General features: G+C 43.4%; 4 non-coding genes across 4 annotated transcripts; 3 read left to right on the top strand and 1 right to left on the bottom strand.

The window, feature by feature from the left end:
• Nucleotides 1–72, top strand: TRNAH-GUG (transfer RNA histidin (anticodon GUG)). Its single transcript has one exon. It is a non-coding gene; the product is annotated as a tRNA-His (tRNA).
• Nucleotides 73–3,247: 3,175 nt separating this feature from the next.
• Nucleotides 3,248–3,320, bottom strand: TRNAK-CUU (transfer RNA lysine (anticodon CUU)). Its single transcript has one exon. It is a non-coding gene; the product is annotated as a tRNA-Lys (tRNA).
• A 541-nt stretch (nt 3,321–3,861) lies between these two features.
• On the top strand, nt 3,862–3,933 carry TRNAH-GUG (transfer RNA histidin (anticodon GUG)). The gene has a single exon. It is a non-coding gene; the product is annotated as a tRNA-His (tRNA).
• Nucleotides 3,934–5,600: 1,667 nt separating this feature from the next.
• On the top strand, nt 5,601–5,672 carry TRNAH-GUG (transfer RNA histidin (anticodon GUG)). The gene has a single exon. It is a non-coding gene; the product is annotated as a tRNA-His (tRNA).
• The last annotated feature ends 1,279 nt before the right edge of the window (nt 5,673–6,951 follow it).

Raw genomic sequence — 6,951 nt, 5'->3', positions numbered from 1 at the left:
GCCGTGATCGTATAGTGGTTAGTACTCTGCGTTGTGGCCGCAGCAACCCCGGTTCGAATCCGGGTCACGGCACTTCCTTTTTTTTTTTTTTTTTTCATACTTAATAATTCTTCTTTAAATTATGTCCAGGTAAATACTATTGAAACCAATTCAATGCTCACTTTTCCTTCCAAATTCACTAATTTTAGTAACTCTTTTCCAAGGTGCATATTTGTCTCATTTACATGCATAGTAAGTCATGCTGAAATCAGTAAAATTCACCCATTAAATAAAATATATATAAATAAATATATATTAAATGAAATATATAATTGCATTTTGTCTCTTCTGTTCTAATTACTGCGTGTGGATGATAGCTTACTATTGAAACGCTACATAAGTGAAATAGCGGTGACTGTTTTGGTAACGATAACTCAGGCTGCTGTAATATTCGATTATAGTTTTGAGATTCTCTGCCATTCTCGATGTGCATCATACAGAACCAAGAGGTAAGCGGCCAAATGCTGTGGAGAGGAGGCGGCCCTGAAGTGTTATGAAGAGAGACTGGCGACAGTCAGACAGAAAGTGGGTTTGCGGAGCCTCAGAGACCTCACCATCGAATGGTAAGCGCTGGTGCTACACAACGAGATTCTCCCTGTTCTGCAGTACTGTTAGGGTCACCAGGAACCTTCTACCAGTCTGACCTTCCTAAGGCGAGGAGTCTAAAGAACCTCCCGGTCTTTACCAAGAATGGGATGGATTTTGCTGTCAGAGGCCCGCAGGTCTCAGCCCTTAGGTTGGTCCCCTGACATGGTAGAGGAGTGATGGATGGCATAGGCAACAGTAGCAGATCAGAACCAGGAATATTGATCCGGAGGAATGCCAGTTAGTAGCAGCTAGTAGTGAAGTATACAGGATATTCCTTAGCCGTAGTCCGTATGGGAACACCAGGACTGGTACACAGAAGTGGTGGCGGAACACAGGGAGAGAACGGAAAACTTAGAAGAAATGCCGGAACTGGTACACAGAAGATTAGCAGCACAAGGGATGTCCAGTCGCAGAGTCAGACGAAGCCAAGATCATACACAGGGAGACAGAATGCATGTAGTATCAGCAGATGTAGGGAGCCAGACGCTGAGGATGTGAACATGTTGCTCTGACACGAATTCAAATTCCCCGCCCCAGTGTCACATGACCAAAGCCATGTTGCCTGCACGAATGTTAACAGCGGGCGTCCGAGAGCGGGAGCAGGAGCGAGGATCAGGTAAGTCTCTTATAAGTACACGGACCAAGCTTGGCCACTTCTTGCTGCTGTCTGCACGACCATCTCAAGGACAGTCTTGCACTTCATCTGGAGCTCCAAAACGGACAGAGTGAAGTGGTCAGTTATGTACAAGGATCCCCTCTAATGTGGGTAAGGGATATCTGATATCCCCACCATGCTGCGAGTCTTCCTTGTTTGTAACTGTATCCACAGGACTCTGATTGAAAAGAACATTTGCTCTGCTGGGAAGTCCATGTCTCGCTTTTTCTTCCTGCCTCTTTAAAGGTCCCTTGGTTGGGACAAGTGGGACAGCTCCTTCCCTTACAACTGGACTACACCTTGGTTATACCTGGAAGCTGGACAATTTATGAGGGAGCACCATCTGGAGGCACTAAAACCAGACTTGTGGAAGCCAAAAACTCATCAGAGCTAAAGATGTTCCAGTGCTCCCCGTTGCTACAGTAAAACAAGTCTGGGAGAATGTGGGCTCTAAGAGGCTGACTAATAGACATAAGGACATTGCATGGGTGGCTATCCAGGGGGGTCTGCCTCTCAGGAGATTCATGCTCTCCCGGAACCTGTGCAGATATGTTCACTGCCCCTTTTGTATCACCAGAAGGGAAACAGCACAGCGTATTTTTGGGGACTGCCCCACTGCACAGGCACTGTTGGATGCCTTGGAACATGAACTTAAGGACAGTGTGCCCAGGACTTGCCTTTCATACCATTCGGTATTATATGGATTATTTCCTGGGACCCACACTATTGGGGCAATCCAGGAGGCCTGGAGCCTTATGAGCTGTTTAAGGACGCTATGTGGTTTGCCATGAATTGCCTCATTTTGAAAAGGGAGAAGATGACCATCCAGGACTGTCGCAGGCTGATCCACAGCCTGCTTAGAGGCTATAACACCATTGACAGTCAAGAGGAAGATGATTGATTGTTGTCCCCCCTCTTCTCCTTCTCCCCCCATGTGTGTGTTTTTTCAATAAAGATTTGGGCCTGTTTCCCCTTTCAACCCCCTTCCCCATCACTGTTTGAAGTTTTGTTGATATCTTGCCTTTAATTTATGCACACACATTATATATATATATATATATATATATATATATATATCTATCTATCTATATTTGTTCTTCAATAAAGCTTACGGCCTATGGTCCCTCCCTCCATCCCCTTCACCTACCTCCCCCCTCACATCCATTGCTCATTTTAATCTATTGTGTTGCTTAAGTCATGCATGGTTAGTGCAGTACTTGATGTATATTGTAGGGTGTCATATATTGTACCTCATGTTGTGTACTAAAAAGTATGTCTGATTATGTTTCATGGTGTATTGTGCTTACAGCTGCAAGGCAGTACACTTGAATGTAATGTATTGTACGCTGTTTGTACCTTTATACAAAATAAATATACTTTTTCAATGAAAAAGGCACTCTTGAAACAAACCTTTGCGGTGGCTGTTTTTGAATTAATAATGAGCCTGTGATATAAAAAGGGGATTTAAATATTTTTAGACAATGTAGGTGGTTCTTTGTCACACACAGACATCACATCGGCACAGGTGAGTGCTATTTGTCACAACTTAAGTCAAACAAAAACAGCATTCAAAAAAATATTTATATACATTTTACTCACTTGAGATTTAATATCCCTTAGGAGCAGTTCTGCATCCAGAAAAACAGCCTATTGTGCCGTCATCGATATTAAAAAAAAAAAAGTGAAAATATTATATTACAATATATTTTAATTAAATAAAACAATTATTATAAGCAAGTAAACATTGAATTTAAGTTAAAAAGCTTTACTAAAAAATAGTACATACACATAGAATGTAATGTAAGCTTGCGAGCAGGGCCCTCTTACCTCTCTGTCTGTAAGTATTACCCAGTATTGTTTTATTAATGTTTGTTCCCAATTGTAAAGCGCAACGGAATTTTCTGGTGCTATATAATGATGATGATGATACACTGAAGACTAACTAACATACAAACAAAACATGACCGCCCAATGTGGGGCTCGAACCCACGACCCTGAGATTAAGAGTCTCATGCTCTACCGACTGAGCTAGCCGGGCAGATAAGACCTTTGGTGAACACTTCCTGCTGAAATCCAAAATGACCAATTTAGATGAAAAGCAAATTTGTTGACTGTTAAAATGAACATAAATTATATCTATTATACTTAATTACCTGATTTAGGCAGCTCTCTGAGTGCCAGTGCTTTTCAGTGTGGTGCTGAAAGCCTCTGGGAGAGCAACAAACACACTGTTTTTTGAGAACCCCTCATCCCCATATAGACACCAGCCATGCTCTGGCCAACCTGGGGTCATTCTTCAATATGACCGGGGGGCCCCATTCTGTTTATAGAGATAACCATAGTGAAAATGGATTCTGAAAGTTAACGTAAATCAAACAAACAAACACAGCATACAGGAGAACACTATTTAAATATTTTCTATACATCGTAATCTGAAGATTCCTTATCCCTTAGGAGCAGTTGAGCATCCAGAATAACATAACTAATCAGCCTGGATATTCTCTTTCATGTGTGCTGTGTCTGGGTTACAATCAGAAAGGGAGTATTCAGGACTCTTGGACACATCCTTTGGGTGGCTCGCCGTGATCGTATAGTGGTTAGTACTCTGCGTTGTGGCCGCAGCAACCCCGGTTCGAATCCGGGTCACGGCACTCATTTTTTTTTTTGTTTCAATACTTTAAATTGGTTTTAATAGTATTTGTTATGATTCTTCTATAAATAATGTTCATCTAATGTCCACTTTTCCTTGCATATTTGTGTCATCTACATGTATACTAAGCCATATTTAAATCAGTAAAATTCACCTATTAAATAAAATTATATGTATATATACCTATATCTATAGTTGATTAAGGAAATAATTACATAATCCATAAATAAATAATTGAAAATTGATGTATAAAAATATTTTGAAATTATTTTCTGAAAATATAAAATCACTGTTGCCACAGAAATCTTTCAAATAAGGAGTTTCTTTATGAGCAACACATTTTTATATGCTGCATGATGGAATTAAATAAATAAAAGCGTCATACATCAGAAAACAATTTAAATATTTCCTGCTGACCTCAATTTCAAGATTCCTTATACTTTGTGAGCAGTAATGCTCAAGGGAACTGTCTTTCATAATATTACTGTATGTCATTTTGTTAGCTTGTTCTGTATACCTGAAGCATTGTGGTTATTTTGACACATTTAATTTGATTTAATAATGTCCCAGTCACTGTGGTAATTGGATCCGTGTAGCCTGTCTGACTAGGAGTTACTTAGCCCAGAGGTGCAGAGTCCAACAAGGCAGATGGTTTTCACCAGCGACCCCAGCATGGAGTTTTGGACTTTGCGGCCTCTGCCCCGCAGGTCGTAGTCCTCTGAGTGAGTGCCAGATGAGACCAGTAGAGAGAACCCAGAGACTGGAAAAAGTGATGATCCAATAGAGACTGAGGAAGGCCTGGTGGTCTGCAGAGTTGCTGGAGCCAAGGAGCAATAGTCTGCAGCAGGTGTGGTGCAAGAGCACAAACGGAGCCACATCTGCATATTAAAGAGCTCTGATTCAAATAACAGGCACCTTACCTGTGGAACAGGTGCCTTAAATATCCTGAGGGATAATTAGTCTCCCAATGAATGGGAGCAGGAGGTGATAAAAGCTGAGATGGCACATGTGCAGTCCAGGAAAGTAGACCAGTGTTGTGAGTTGCTCAGGGAGCGAGGGCAGGTGAGTGCGCCAGATACCAGGTGTTAGGCTCGCGGGTCCGATGTGACAGGCAACATTCTGTGTTTGTGATCTAACTAATTCATGTGCTAGATACCTTGATTATTGAAATGCTACATAAGTAAAATAGTTATCTGTGTTTGGGCAATGATAATTTGGGCTGATGCAACTTTTGATTATAATTTTGGGATAGGGCAGGGAGTGACCAAAGGCTTCCTGTAAGAGTGTGCGCTCCTGAAACAAACCTTTGTGGTGGCTGTTTTGAATTAATCATCAATATTAAGAAAATATTAAAGTGTAAATAAAATAATAAAGCAAAGTTATTATAAGAAAGCAAACATTTAATTTATTAACGTAAAAATCTTAACTTAAAAACAAAATGCTTACACTGTGTGCGTGAGGGGCCAGTGTATTGTGTGGCCTGTGTATTGTGTGTGAGAGAGGGGTCCAGTATATGAATATAATGTGTGAGGGAAGGAGGTCTTAATTTAATGGTGGAGTGTAGGTGGGGGCTAATTATGGATGCTATTCGCTTTCATGTGTGCTGTGTCTGGGTTACAATCAGAAAGGGAGTATTCAGAACCCTTAGACACATCCTTTGGGTGGCTTGCCGTGATCGTATAGTGGTTAGTACTCTGCGTTGTGGCCGCAGCAACCCCGGTTCGAATCCGGGTCACGGCACTTCCTTTTTTTTTTTTATTTCTTTTAATAATTTGTTGTGATTCTTCTATAATTTATTTTCATCTAAATACTATTAAAACCAATCAAATGTCCAATTTTCATTCCAAACTCACTAATCTGAGTAACTCTTTTTCAAGGTACATATTCGTCTCATTTACATGCATTCCTACCTCTCCAAACACTCCCTCCTTGATCCTCTCCAGTCTGGCTTCCGCCCCCTTCACTCCACTGAAACGGCCCTAGCTAAAGTCACCAACGATCTCTTCTCTGCTAAAGCCAGGGGCCACTTCTCCCTTCACATCCTCCTCGATCTCTCTGCAGCCTTTGACACCGTCGACCACCCCCTCCTCCTCCACACCCTCCAGTCCTTTGGCCTCTCCGGCCCAGACTTGTCCTGGTTCACCTCTTACCTTGCTGACCGATCCTTCTCTGTCACCCCCTCTGGATCTCTCTCCCCCCCGTCCACCCTTCCAGTCGGAGTCCCCCAGGGCTCTGTCCTGGGACCCTTACTCTTCTCTCTCTACACCTCTACCCTGGGTGAACTCATCAGCTCCTATGGCCTCAACTACCACCTCTACGCTGACGACACTCAACTTTACCTCTCCTCTCCTGATCTCTCTCCCTCCCTCCTCTCTAGGGTGTCCGCCTGCCTCTCTGCCATCTCATCCTGGATGTCCTCTCGATTCCTCAAACTTAACCTTGCCAAAACTGAACTCATAGTCTTTCCTCCCTCTCACACCTCGCCCCCTTCTGATCTCTCTATCACTGTCGACAACACCTCTATCTCCCCTGTCCCCCAACTTCGCTGCCTCGGTGTCATCCTCGACTCCTCTCTCTCTTTTGGCCCCCACATTCTCTCTCTCGCTAAATCCTGCCGCTTCCAGCTGCGTAACATCGCTCACATCCGGCCCTTCCTCTCCCAAGATGCCACTAAATGTCTTATTCACTCTCTGATCATTTCCCGCTTGGACTACTGCAACGTCCTCCTTACTGGCCTCCCCCACTCTCATCTCGCTCCCCTTCGATCTGTCCTCAACGCGGCCGCTAGGCTTATCTTCCATTCTCGCCGCTCCTCATCTGTCTCCCCCCTCTACCTATCCCTTCATTGGCTCCCCTTCCCCTACAGAATCCTCTTCAAGCTCCTCACTCTTACATACAAGGCCCTCGCCAACTCCACTGCACCCTACATCTCCACCCTCCTCTCTATTCATGCTCCATCCCGCCCGCTCCGATCTGCCAATGACCGTCGCCTCTCTTCCCCCCTGATCACCTCCTCCCA

Source organism: Mixophyes fleayi, chromosome 4 (genome assembly GCF_038048845.1).
Source record: "Mixophyes fleayi isolate aMixFle1 chromosome 4, aMixFle1.hap1, whole genome shotgun sequence".
NCBI classification, from domain to species: Eukaryota; Metazoa; Chordata; class Amphibia; order Anura; family Limnodynastidae; genus Mixophyes; species Mixophyes fleayi.
Note: the sequence above shows the minus strand (reverse complement) of the source record. Positions and strands in the feature narration are given on the sequence as shown.